The sequence below is a fragment of the Hippocampus comes genome, unplaced genomic scaffold (genome assembly GCF_001891065.2).
Source record: "Hippocampus comes isolate QL1 unplaced genomic scaffold, H_comes_QL1_v1.1 scaffold117, whole genome shotgun sequence".
Classification (NCBI taxonomy): domain Eukaryota; kingdom Metazoa; phylum Chordata; class Actinopteri; order Syngnathiformes; family Syngnathidae; genus Hippocampus; species Hippocampus comes.
Genome location: NW_017805225.1, coordinates 761,748 through 776,101, shown reverse-complemented (window position 1 = coordinate 776,101; position 14,354 = coordinate 761,748). Strand labels below are relative to the sequence as shown.

General features: G+C 44.4%; 1 protein-coding gene across 4 annotated transcripts in view; it reads right to left on the bottom strand.

Moving 5' to 3' along the window:
- chd7 (chromodomain helicase DNA binding protein 7) overlaps positions 1–10,589 on the bottom strand; it is a 58,126-nt gene extending 47,537 nt beyond the window's left edge. For 2 of the 4 annotated variants that reach the window (XM_019869309.1, XM_019869314.1), the window contains exon 1: positions 10,154–10,589. The gene's annotated coding sequence lies outside the window, so the exon portion shown is untranslated. Of the gene's footprint in view, positions 1–8,928; positions 9,032–10,153 lie in introns of those variants that run through there. The other 2 variants (XM_019869310.1, XM_019869311.1) reach the window with 2 other exon arrangements.
- Between the last annotated feature and the right edge of the window lie 3,765 nt (positions 10,590–14,354).

Here is a 14,354-nt window from a genome sequence, read left to right as displayed (position 1 = left end):
AGAGAAAGCGAGTTCCATAACGCTAACTATGGGCATTGAATACTTCGGAGCGTCCTGTGGCTGGCTTCAAAAGTTTCAAGCACGACATCAGCTGAGCAACGCTGTCTTGTGTGGTGATCGAGGGGAGGTCGATTTCGAGACAGTGAGTGAGTGGAAAGAAAGCCACCAGGTCTTTTACTCGTCTCATTTTGGAGCAAATAGTCCTACCTTTGTTATATTTTCTCATATACTGTACCTGTACTGTATGCCGCAGTTTTTGGACAATATATTGTTGCACTTTGTTGCTTGTGTTGTCACCACTGTATGTTGTTAACATACCGTACTTGGACGTTCATACCGGACATATACCATAGTTATCTCACTGTTCTCATGAAAAAAAGTATAGTAATACTTGAATGCTTTTGTTCTGTTGATGTTTGGTATGGATTGTCAACATATACGTTTTTTTATATGTACCATATCTTGTGCTGACCCGGCCCCCCTGTCAAATTTAGAAATCAATATGGCCCCCGAGCTAAAAAGTTTGCCCACCCCTGGTCAAGCATAAACATTGACTGAAATACTGTCATTTCAGTGCCATCACAGTGAATAGTTCAGTGAATTTAATATGGTGCATACTCAAAAAATATCCAGCATTATATCCATACATATCCAACACTTGATTTCTTGAACTCAAATTATTTTTCTCTTTAGAGAAGAATATTGAGTTGTGAAGGTGTGACAATTCAACACTCCCATCAACAAATGTGAGATGCTCAAATACTACAATTGTATTACTTGCTAAACTTTTGGAAACATAGGTATGTATTTGTTCTGATAAATTCAACCTGCTCAAAATCAATGAAGGGTTCACGTATGCACCGCATTTCCTTAGCCGTGAGGAAACAGCAGGTCACTGCAGGCGCGTCTGCGCAGTCGTCAGTTTGGCAACGAAACTGCATGTGGCCTCCGGGCAGTATGGCAGGAAATCTCTGCCATGTCAACAGCACCACGTTTCCTCGGCGACAGGAACGGACAAACAAAACAAGTGCAGTAGACAGCATAAAATCTAACTAGAGAGACAAAGTCGTGACTGATCGGCCACTTCCTCTGGTGAACACGTGCGCAAGCACCCACCAACGTCCCATTACCGCTTGGGGCTGAACCGCTCTAATTTGTACCTTTGTTCCCAAATGGGGGGCATCAGGTAGTAGCTGGCTAGCTGCGTGTGTGTAATTATGCTCAAGTGAGGGGACGTGAGCCCGTGTGCTTCAGGCTGGGATTTAAGACCCGGAAGGAAGGAAAAGAGAAAAGGAGGAGGCCTGGAGGGGTGGGTTCAAGAGAGAAGAGAAGCAGCGAGGCAGGGCAAAATCTGGTTATTTTACACACGGCTGCCTCGTTAATGGACAGTGTGTGCGTGCGTGCGCTTCGAGTAGGGGGGTCGAGGGGGCGACCAGGAAAGGGCTGCGTTTATCTCAACTGTTCCCTTGCCATGATTTCGGAAACACCATGGCCAACTCGGTCTGATCCTCGAGGCAGACGCGCACGCATGCATGCGAGTGTCGGATCAAGTAGGTCAAGTAACCCCTTGGTAGGTGTGCATGCGGTGGTGTATTCGTCAATGACATGAAACATCTCACAAGTATGAACATTTTGGAACATTAATTCCACATATGTCAATCAGCTTCGGCATTATTATTACCCATCCATCCATTTTCTGAACCGCTTTATTCTCAACAATGGTCGCGGGGCGTGCTGGAGCCTATCTCGGCCGTCTTCGGGCAGTAGGCAGGGGACACCCTGAACCGGTTGCCAGCCAATCGCATTCTCTTACGCAAGTAGCAAGTCCACAGTGTTTCACTGCCTCATTTAAATTTGGGGTCATGAGGTTACAATAGGCCGTACAGAGCTCCGAATGTTGACCTCAAGCATCCCACAATGCAACGCCCCAAACATAATGCGATGATGGCAAGGGAGAAAACACTAATTTGAGGAAGCGCTACACTTTGACAGTGGTAGAGAGTGGTTATTTCGAAGCAGGGTGCCACATCCAGAACGGAGCGGGGGGAAACTTTTTCTTTTTACTGACGGCCCTAAAATATTGGTGACAAACTGTAATTTGGCAATGACCGAAGAGCGGTTAAAATAATGATATTGCTCCGATCGTTATGGGAATGATTTGCACCAACTGAGCTGGACAAGAGCTGGGTCGACCACTCGGAGGCACTGCTGTGAAGATTTCTTCATTGACCAACTAGGCCGAGTTCAGAGGGAGACCCACCTCTCCGAAGGCGTCTCCCTGCAGCGTGTGCCATCTCGTTAATGGATTTTACATCATTCCATTTTGTCTCGTCCAATATTGTGTCAAATGTTGCCCACTGGGCATCCGTTGCAGCCTGCTCATCCTGGAAGGGGGATTTCCCCCACCTGCGGCCCCATCTCAAGTTTTTTGGTGACTTGACTTGAAGACGGGAGTGACGATTGGCGAACCTGCGAAATCTAATGGCGGTCTTAAAATAGTGGCCAGGAACAGTGATTTGGCAATAACGGAAGCGTGCTGAAAATAATGACGACGACGTGACGGGCTGATGATTACAGTTATTGGGGGGTTCACCGTCGAACTACACTACAAGCAATCCAAACGACAGCAAGTACACAAATGCGTTGTCACACTAGCAATTTGCACGTACAGGTCTAGAGACACCTTATTACCCATCCATCCATTTTCTGAACCGCTTTATTCTCAACAATGGTCGCGGGGCGTGCTGGAGCCTATCTCGGCCGTCTTCGGGCAGTAGGCAGGGGACACCCTGAACCGGTTGCCAGCCAATCGCATTCTCTTACGCAAGTAGCAAGTCCACAGTGTTTCACTGCCTCATTTAAATTTGGGGTCATGAGGTTACAATAGGCCGTACAGAGCTCCGAATGTTGACCTCAAGCATCCCACAATGCAACGCCCCAAACATAATGCGATGATGGCAAGGGAGAAAACACTAATTTGAGGAAGCGCTACACTTTGACAGTGGTAGAGAGTGGTTATTTCGAAGCAGGGTGCCACATCCAGAACGGAGCGGGGGGAAAAAAAAGTGTCTACAAAAAGAAAAACAAAAGGTTTGGCGCCGCCATTAGGGCGGACAGCTCCTCCGGGCTGCGGGTCGCTCTCCGGCACAAGCAGGGAGGCCATGAGCGAGCGCTGCTCGTAGTGATGGGTCCGGCGTATCGGGACGCCACCGCGTGTGGCGAATTAATAAGAGCTCAGCCTGCGTCTTGGTGCACATATCGCTTGGAGAAAGAGTCACATGACCGCTACAGCCGCTGGACTGCTAAGTGAGGCGTCAAACTTTATAAGGAAGAGCATCTGTTGTGTCCCCACCTAATGAATCACACATCCACACTTCAAGTCAGTGTGAAAGAAGAAGAAAGGATTCCACATTGTGGGACCAATTTGGTCACAAATCGCCAATTGTTTGATTTGTTTTCCACGTTAGTGTCACTTTTTGTGCCTTCTACAGGATGCAGGTTGCCCGGGTCCAAAGTACAACGGTCGGAAGTGGACGGGGTGGGTTCGATCCCCGGATGAAGTCGATGCAATTGAGTTTATGGCGACATGTTTCATTTACGGAATTATTTTAGCCGCCGCCTCATCTCCATCCCCTCTTTGGCCCTGCTCAGGCAGTGCTGGGGGTGGTATTCCTTACGAGCCTGCAGCAGGCCTTCTGACAAGCACCGCTGCTCTTACACAGTCCAAGCGAGGCCGGCCAGCCCCGGTGGAGTTCTATTCCCGATCCTTACAGGATATCCAACGGAAGTTTGAAACCGCACTGCTATGTCTGAATCATGCCAGCCATAAACAGAGTGGATTTGTGTGTGCATGTAAAGTGGTCTACACTGTTTCAAACTGAATACGATAGTGTGCTGCTCCCCTTGTAAACTTTTTCTTTTTACTGACGGCCCTAAAATATTGGTGACAAACTGTAATTTGGCAATGACCGAAGAGCGGTTAAAATAATGATATTGCTCCGATCGTTATGGGAATGATTTGCACCAACTGAGCTGGACAAGAGCTGGGTCGACCACTCGGAGGCACTGCTGTGAAGATTTCTTCATTGACCAACTAGGCCGAGTTCAGAGGGAGACCCACCTCTCCGAAGGCGTCTCCCTGCAGCGTGTGCCATCTCGTTAATGGATTTTACATCATTCCATTTTGTCTCGTCCAATATTGTGTCAAATGTTGCCCACTGGGCATCCGTTGCAGCCTGCTCATCCTGGAAGGGGGATTTCCCCCACCTGCGGCCCCATCTCAAGTTTTTTGGTGACTTGACTTGAAGACGGGAGTGACGATTGGCGAACCTGCGAAATCTAATGGCGGTCTTAAAATAGTGGCCAGGAACAGTGATTTGGCAATAACGGAAGCGTGCTTAAAATAATGACGACGACGTGACGGGCTGATGATTACAGTTATTGGGGGGTTCACCGTCGAACTACACTATAAGCAATCCAAACGACAGCAAGTACACAAATGCATTGTCACACTAGCAATTTGCACGTACAGGTCTAGGGACACTGATTTGTTGTTTTTCAGAATAAATGTGATTTTCATTCATATTTCAGCTACCCAAGTTACATATTTGCAAACTTGTTTCTGAGTAGAATTTGATAGCTAGTACGTTCCTGGTTCTCGTTCCCTGTTTTTATGTTCCTATCATTAACTTGCAAAAGAAGTGTACTGGATGAATTTCTCAAAATGTAAACATGCTCAATTGTGCATTTAGGGAAGTAGGGCTGCTCGATTATGGAAAAAAAATATTGATCACGATTATTTTGCTAATAAACCGGTTATCGATCACTTATTTTTTGATACAAAACAAGAAAATGTTTACAACTAATCAAATTCTTGGCAATCCTATAATCATGTCAATACCTTTCGGACAAAATGTATACATTTATACAAAGACGATACATTTAAAAATTGCCATAGAACTCTTGCAATATTGAAAGAAACAATTTGAATAGATCTCGCAAATGCAAATTTTGAACTCAAGTATGCTCACTCACTATAGCATTTGATATTGAAAATGAAGACAATTTAAACAACTTTTATATCATTTTTTTTTTTATCATTATGCCCATTACACTATCGTTGAGTGCAATAATCAGGGATCGTAATTGAATTTGGATTAATTGCAAAGCCCTTGAAGCAAGCGCACGGAGAAAAGGAACCCACCCACCATTCTTACTATTTACTGCTATCTAGCAAATAGACCTATGGGAGCGAAAGACATGAAATATGGACCCCTGAGATTGGCGAGTGTGTCTTCCAACCCCGCCTGCCTGCATGCCAAAAGCCAACAAACTCCTTGACTCATTTTCAGAGCACCGTGAGGTCCGCGCACAGGCTCCACCTGCCCAACAGACAGATTCACTTTTTGAGGGTCATCGAAAAGCTCTATTCGCTGACCCGTAGAAAATCGACAACGTGCGTTCACGTGTGCTCTTGAGACATATGTGTGTCGAGCCGGTGTAGCCTTCACGGGCCTTGCCAACATCTCCCCTTAATAGGGCGCCAATTCATGGCAAGGAGCACTTAAATTTGAATCGGCAGCACGCATCACTCAAGTTTAGAAATCGCAATATAAAGCGGACGCCGTTCTCGTACAGTTTTGTCTCTCTCACTACTGTCGTTTACGGTAAGATGCTTTGATACGAAGGTTTGAAAGCTCAGGGAAGAGGAAGAAGAACAGGATGACAAACGTCTAAATTGGGACAGGGGAAGGCTCGATTCAAAGAAATGCACGCACACATATGGAGTCAGAGGTGTACATGACATGTCTTGCAAGCACAAAACCCGCACGCGAAAGCTTTTAATGCCAGCCTCTCTTCTAGGCACGGCATTCGGTCCAGAAGGTCTTCCCTGCAGGAGAAGGCTGGTGATTGTGGGGGATGGTGACAGAGGGAGAGATGACAGAAACAGGAATGACACTCAGTTCTGAATGTCACTGTGGTGCTCGAGACCCCCACTAACCTTTTGGTCGGAAATGAGAGGACGGGCATGTGAGCAAGATGGAGATATGATCATCATAAGAATGAGGGGGTGGGACATAAAACAAAGCACATGGGCAGTGACAGAAGGACTGAGTGGGTGGGTGGGATGGGGAGCGATAGATGACGGGATGAAAGCGACGGAGGAAAACAACGGCCCTGCTTCTCATCTCAGCCACTGGGGCGGTCAACCTCTCCGCATGACCACAACAGACAAAATGGCCGCAGCAATCGCCACCTCAAACAGTTGCACGAAAGGCAATCATCCGTCCAACCTCTAAACAGCTTCTCTTCACGAGGGCGGTGGGCGTGCTGTAGCTACTACCCCCCCAAGAGGCGGGGTACCCCAAACTCATTGCCGGCGAATCGAATCGCAGACACCCATTCACACTTATGACAAACATTCAAACACACAAATACAAAAGAAGAGCATACGCCCGAACACTCAGGCGGAAATCGAATCAGCAAAGCCGACTTCTGAGATCCTTGATTTTCAGCATTAGCATACACAGGTTATTCTATTTGTTTGATGTAAAGCAATACATGCTAACATATTGTAGCATCTGCTATGGATTATGTTGGCACTAGTTAGTGAACTCGCGTTTATCAACAACCAAAATACAGTGGTTGAGTGCCCGCGGTTGATATCGAACAGCACAGCACCCGTGCTAGCTACATCACGTCTCCCTCCTTTCCCAGTTAGTCACTCGCGACCAGATCTCAAAGCTCAAAATCAAAACTCAAGACTATATCGTGAAAACAAATCACATTTGTCATATATGCATCCAATTTGCTATGTGGATTCGTTTTCTGGATCGTTTATCTTCAAAAAACATTTAATCTTCTAGGGCACTCTTCACGGTTGACCTACCGGGCACAGTAAATTTGTCTTTTTAGCTGTGTAGGTTACACTGTTTTGCAGTCATTTTCTTGCAAATATTAATTCAATTGCTTGTGATTTTGGTGATCAAAATTGGGTACACTCTGCTTTCACGCAGTTCTAGCAAGACCTCTATGAAATGTACTCAGTCACTCAAGCACTTCTAATTCTGGTCTTTCACAATGAGTTTACGTAAGCTAAACAATCAGCATAGCTTCGCCGGCTTTCCCTCTGTTAATTACTCCTTGTAATTCCCTTTTGAGAACGCTACTTGTAAGAAGTGTAACTTATTCGCCGCAGTGGAGGCAAGATGGTGGAGGCTGTGATTATTGAATTAGGAGCAAAACTGCAACAAGTTTAGGAGGCAGGAATAGCCCGACGAAGCTTGCTGCTAAACTTGCTAATTGCGTGCTGCTGCAGCGTCTCCGCTCGATCCTGCCGACTACCCGGCTGCAGGTAATATCAGCAGCACAGTGGAGATTTTTGGTGAGGTCTCCACCGTTCCATCAGCAAAAGACAAAACAAAACATGATTCTCAGTTTTGCAAGTCTTTGTGTTTTGATGAGGCTCAGAACAAAAACTTATGTTTACTAACGTCAAGAGGCACAAAGTCGAAAAGTGACACGATAAAGTCTTTCCTATCATCTTTGCGATAGACATTGTCATATCGCCCAGCTCTAGTCGGTATCAACAAATATTATTCAATTGGGGGGTTTTTCTATTCAAAAGAAGGACCAGGAAACGAAAAGGCTGCAATTAGTTAAGTTCATCTAAAAAGATTTCACCTATCCAGGTGTCAACACAAATAAACAAAATTTGCTCTGAGTGCTAAATATTTTGAAAGTGTAGAAAGTTTATGGAAGAATAAACCTTTCACACACTTGAACAACTTAATACGTCCAAAAATATTGCCAAACTAGTGGCGTGACCATCCTCATTTCCGACTCCATCACGGCAGCATTATGGTCCAATGTGGCGAACATTGGCTACCACTCTCCAAGTTCTTGCGCTATTCACAGCAAAATAACGCTAGGTGCTGAGTTGCCCGTCATGCCAAAATAAACACTATGTATAATTAGTTAGTATAAATAATTAGATCCATGTAATATCAAGGTGTACCTGATACTAGCTTGAGACAAAATACAGAATTCCCAAATTGTTTCTTTTCCATGTCTTCTCAATGTGACTAAGGCCAGATTTTTGCAAGCAAGACTCCAAGGTTAGGAACACAACTTTGATGAGCAGCCATAGCATATGCAAATATAGGAGATGTCAACTCTTTCTCACAGTTTCTTTTTAACTCAACATAAACCAAAGCAATCCTAGTTTGAAAGGGTCTCCATTCAAGCCACACGCACAAAAAAAAAAGACAAACGGGAGAAAGAGCCATGGTGGTGAACATCTGTTGTGTGTATGTGTGTGTGGTCGGGGCCTCTTATCTCTCCCTCTGTGGCCGCTAAACATGACGAGCTGCCATCTTGGCTCACAGACACAAGGTAGTGGGGGTAGCGGCTCCAAGCTCGATGGCAGACAGGAGGCGGAAAAACAACCATGCGGCATATTTTCAACGACTGTGTCAGGCTAGGAGAACACTACTTTGGCGTTTTATTTCACAGAAGAATTTATTTCTGTGATACCGTTTGTGTGTTTGTTTGTTTTAGCATAAGGCAAAGTTACGCGAGCGCCAGGGTGACCATTACGCAAGTTGAGTGATTACAGAACATAATGGAAAAAGAGGGTAGGGTCGCCTAAGCGGCACCCGAAATAAAGCGCTACCGCAAAAATCGTCAACAAAATGCGCTTAAGACAAAGTAGTTGAATCGGTTACACCAACGGCAGAGGAGCACTGTCGGCAGGTGTTTGGAGCCGCAGTTTGCTCCCGTTCACGTCGAGTAACAAGTGTATGTGTACTGATAGCCAAACTTGGTCGACGGGTTGAATGTAACATCATAAAAGTTATTCACAGCGAAAGCCAAAACACAAAAAGGTAACATAAATACCAATAGGCAACATTGGTTCGCTGAACTCACCCAAAGTAAGCTAAATGCGAATGGAAGTTAACTTTACTTGCTCAAGAGCGAAGCATCCTCTGATAAGCGCCCCGAGCAGGTTTCAAACTAGCTCAGGGGCTAATAAGTACACAATGAAGATGAGGGTTGGCTAACACGTTAGCTGAACTTGTGTGTCCTAGCACTGGGCTAACCTCCAGCGGCTAGCGAGGCTAATTAGCCTATCAGTGGCGTTTCGCACGTCGTTCCCAACAGAGGAACGAACACCGTTTGGGCTATTATTTCTGTGAAAAAAACAGTTTCCCTCACACGTCGGCGAAGAAAAACACCAGATAATAGATTTCGGGTATTGTTAACGGTGTTTAAGTTGGTAAAACGTGAGACAAAACAACGTGAACGACGCGGTTAATGTGGATGACCGCTTGGCCTCACAATTCCCCCTCCTCTCCTCTGTCCCTCCCGTCCAATAAATCTAGCGACTACTACGGGCACTTCACATTGGATCCCGTCAAATGCCGACATTATTTCGATGAAAATTGTAGTTGTGCGAAGCAAACTTGACATAAATGTGTTCATATAAGCCAATCCGGCATTTAGTTACGGCGATTTGTCCGCCGGGAAGCTCCCTGTGAGATTGGCTCATTCAGTCGGCCAGTGACTCACCTCTACGCTCGAGCCACCTCGTGTCTCTTGAAAGCTCAACACAATTAGCTAACTATGCTAACACCCACTCTTCACTGAAGTACATTTTCCCAATGAATAAAAAACTCAACAAGACAGAGAGAAATAGAGACAGAAGAAGAGAGGTCCACCGTGCCGTCCCGAGAAAAAAAGCTTTCCACTTTCAAGGAACTATCGCAAAGTGACTTGTGTGCGTGTGTGTGTGTGTGTGTATATGTGTCCGAGTGTGCGATTAGCGGTAGAAAGCTAAACTTGCTATTGTTAGCATGTCGGCATGGCTGATACACAAACCTTCAATGATTTTCTCTCGAAATAAGAAAGAAACCTAGGCGAGAATACACTCGTTGCCCCGATTTCACGATGTCCCGCGAGCTATCCCCGAATCAAACATCAACCTTCCCTCACGCTCAGCGAGTGCGTTTGCGTTCAAAAGTACCGAAAACTTACCATTCTCCGAATGGAAACGCTTCTCATTCATCAATACTGGTTTCACATTAACTACTACACTAAGTACCAATTGTGTGCTATGGATTTAAAAAAAAATGTGAATATAAAATCCTCTTACCCCCAACAAGCTTGGTCACTTCAGGCTTCTTCTTTTCTTTTTTTTTTTAATCAAATGAACTCCTCGTTAGTATCTCCGTTTCCGCAAAGGGGAAAAATCACCGTGGTCCTTTCTGGTTTTCAAAAGACAGACTGGGAAAAAAAAAGTTGCATTTGAATGTTTATCGTGAAATGTATCTCCGGTGGGTCTCGCATCTGCGACCTCGCCGACGAGTGCGCGTTGCGCTTCTGTCCTTTGTGTTAATTTCACTCAAATCGAGTTTAATCCGATCGATCCCTCGACTGGTCGGTCGCGTTCCCGAGTCCTCCCCTCCAGACACTCGCTCACCTTCCTCGGCCGGGGGTGCGCGCTCCCGAGGACCTCTCATACAGATAAACAGGCTGCGTGCGCGGTCACTGACCCCGTCGTGCCCGTGTGACGATTTGTGAGATTCGCTCAGTGCGCGGACGTGGTTTTATGTGAATTACCCTGAAGACAACAACCGTGTCCACCACTATTTGAACGGAAAATATGAATGAACGCAGAAAGCCTAAACAAATACAATCCCAAGACATTTTTAGAGGTTTACATAGTGTGTCCCCAACTCTTCAAATGAAATTGGGGTGATTCGTCACAAATTCTGAAATTTAAGATTGACCCGTTTGCAATAATTTTTGATTGAACCCGTCTCTGGTCATACTTTTGTCTCTCATTCATGCCACAATATTTTTCCAGGATGTCACCTACGGAGTAGTGGTTCACCCTGACCAACATGTTGACAATGAAGCGTCTGCTCCTTTTCCACCCAGTGTGAATGGTTGTCCGTCTCTATATCTGCCCTTTGACTAATTGACAACTAGTCCAGAGTGTAATTTGTCTTTCACAAAATCAGCTAGGTTGGGCTCCAGCTCCCCGTGACCCTGGCTACAGGATCATCGGTAATGGAAAATGAATGGACGGATAGTTTTCTGAATATAGGCTATTTCACAAAATTAAGTCAAATTTTCCTTTAGGATTTATAATCCATCCATATTTATCAATTATCAAAAAAAAGTTAGTATGTCAGCAATATACTGAAGTGGAAGTTCAAGAGATTCTGGGTTAGAGAGATACTGTGTGGCGTTTGCATGCTTAGACTGCCTCCCACATTCAAAAACATTCAAATTCGGTTCATTAATGTCTCTGATATGACCATAAATGTGTGAATGGTCGGTTGTCAATGCTTCCTGAGATTGACTGGCGACCAGTCCAGGGTGTGTCTGCCACATTCCTAACTTGATCGTCATCAAATAAAGTAACAACTTTCTGCAAAACACGTTCCAGTGGTCCTGTAATTCATTCCCATGCATCGTAACAACCAAATAATTAGTATTCTCAACAAAATAAGTTGCTCACCCAAGCTAAGCACAAGACCGCATGAGAACTTGAAAGTGTATACAGCGGACAATATATGTAACTCGCAAAAATCATGAATTCCTTTGGAAATCGCTGCCCCCCTATTGGTTTAGCGCGACACATTAAGTGGTGAGTCAAATTACACAGACAACCTTCGTCTTCCTCATCATGATGGGAAAATAACATCAGGTTACAAAACAGCCAATCACGCCGTCCCTGTAATGCACACAGAGATCAAGAAAACATAGGAAAGTAACTTCAAATTTAAATCTTGACCACTATACATAAAATGGCCACAGCTGCACACTGCAAGTTTGTATCCCTCCATTTTTTGGTTTAAATATTGCTGAGGCTATCCCAGCTGAATTTGAGAAAGACGCGGTGTACACCCTGGAGTGGTCGCAAGTCACATTCATACCTGCTAATTGTTGAACAATGCTGAAAAGCAAACACCAGATACAGTAAAAACACCGGCATTTTTTTAATATACAGCACTATATTTTTCTATCTTCACATCATTAAAGTGACATGTAGAGTTTCAAATGTTTTATTATAGTTTATTGTGATTGCATTCTTTTTTTTCTTTATTTTTCCATGTAATTTTCTTCCAAAGAACAAACACAACAACTTTTGGGGGCAAGAGAAGCAGGAAGATGAAGACAGAGTTGAAGGGAAGGAGGACACACAGGTAAGATAGATCAATCCGTAGATAAATAGATGTATCAGGTTTGGCTTGATCCTCCCCCTCTAACCACTGTGGGTCTGCACACACGCGCAATCACACACACACACACCACATGTTGCTTTACAAAGAATAATGCTTGATTAATATCCGTCTGATATATATCTAAAATGGAAAAAAAACTGCAATCCCCATATCTATACAGGAGTTAAAACATTGTACATTTATATATTGTGTGCAAGGGCATGTGTGAGTGTGCGCGCACAGGGAATCAGTGGGAAGAAAGTTAATTGATGAGGATTCCAATCAAACGCCCCGACACGCCCCACAAGGTGCATCTAATGTAATGCATCAGTTTGCAGCTAATTCATTTTAGCTGCTGTTTAAATCTCTCAAGGGGGCGGAGTTAAGGCAGACAGCTGATCCTGACATAGCATAATGGAGTGATTGCTGCCCCGCCACTTTATGGAACGAAACACGAGCGAACACGTTGTTTTGGCAATTAAAACACACACACACACACACACACACACACACACACACACACACACACACACACACACACAACTAATGTTACCACACAGCTAGAGGATGCCCGAGCGGAAGTCAGGATGTAAAGGGGGAAAGATGAACAGAATAAGTAAACAATGATCAAAGCAGTAAAACGATGGCCAGGACATCAAAAGCGAACAAAATATCGCAGCACTCATCGATGAAGCTCTAAACAACACATGACATGTTTGTCAACTATTTCATGGTGGGTGTCAAAGTTTGCTTCAAAGGGAGATGACTTGACATTTGAGTCCGTTCTCCACATGATCTCGTTACCTTGCCTGTTATCATTCACACTTGTCACTTCAAAGAAAAGGGCAAGAGCAACCCCTTTCAACAGGGTTTGTGAGCATTTGGGCTGAAATGAGAATTCTTTTGGGTTTTTCGTTTTTAGAAATAAGCGTAAAGCCCAGGTGAAGGCCATAACTTGCCAAGTTTCACTCTTGAACCGCCAAAGAAGCTACAGAAATCTAAAGAGCCATATATATATATACACACACACACACAGAATAGCGCCTGATAAATACAGTTAAACATCTCCAATTGCTTCCTTTTTTGTTGTTGTTTCGATTCTCAACTTCATTATGTCAGCCACTTCTCTCAACATCCCCTTGACGTTTCTTTCATTTTCTTCATTTTTCGACCATTCCAAAAGGATTCATTCCCACACTCGACAGTTTGGTCTTTTATTCTCTCCCCGGGACAATTTAAAACAGCCACACAATTGTTTAGTGTTCATTAAATACATTTCACCTGCAAATTGACATGAAGACAAAAGGGAGGAAAAAAAAACGGTTTTATCAGCAGAGGGAAGTGACTTCAATGACCGACTTCATTGGAATGCCTATATCGTTCGTATACGCGCAGGCCCTACGTGTGCAAACACGCCTAGCTACCTAAGTGCTGCAGCGTTTTCTTTAAAAACATGTGGAGATGTGAGTGTATAGGCAACACATGGTTTATTTTTCCATACAGTCAGTCAGTGTCAGTTTTTTCTTTTTTTTTTTTTTACACCCCCCCTCCCCACAGGTGTGTCTATGGCTGGACAAATTCACTGCCACCAACACAAATACAGCGTATCATCATCATCCTCTTGGTGTCAATTTTAAAACAAATACCGTTAAAACCAATTCATCGTCCCAAGGAAAATGTGAAGTTTAGAATTTAGTGAGGTAAAGCTGACACCGTTCTTGAAAGGGTTGAGCTCATGGGATGCTGCCATGACAGTCAAAGGTATGATTTAGCAAAAAAACAAAAAAAAAAAAGAGGAAGAAGAAGATTGGTCTGTAAGAAGGAAAGCAAGGAGGACACAAAAGGAAAGATGGATGACAGGATGGAGAGAGACAGGTTAACAAACTGTTACTAAGCCTGCACAGTTCTGCAGTAGCAAAAAAACAAAAAAAAAAAAGAGGAAGAAGAAGATTGGTCTGTAAGAAGGAAAGCAAGGAGGACACAAAAGGAAAGATGGATGACAGGATGGAGAGAGACAGGTTAACAAACTGTTACTAAGCCTGCACAGTTCTGCAGAAATGCAAGTGGGAGTGGGGTAGGGGGAAGGGGGGAGGGGTTGGAGAGGGCTCATGGGTAAAAGGA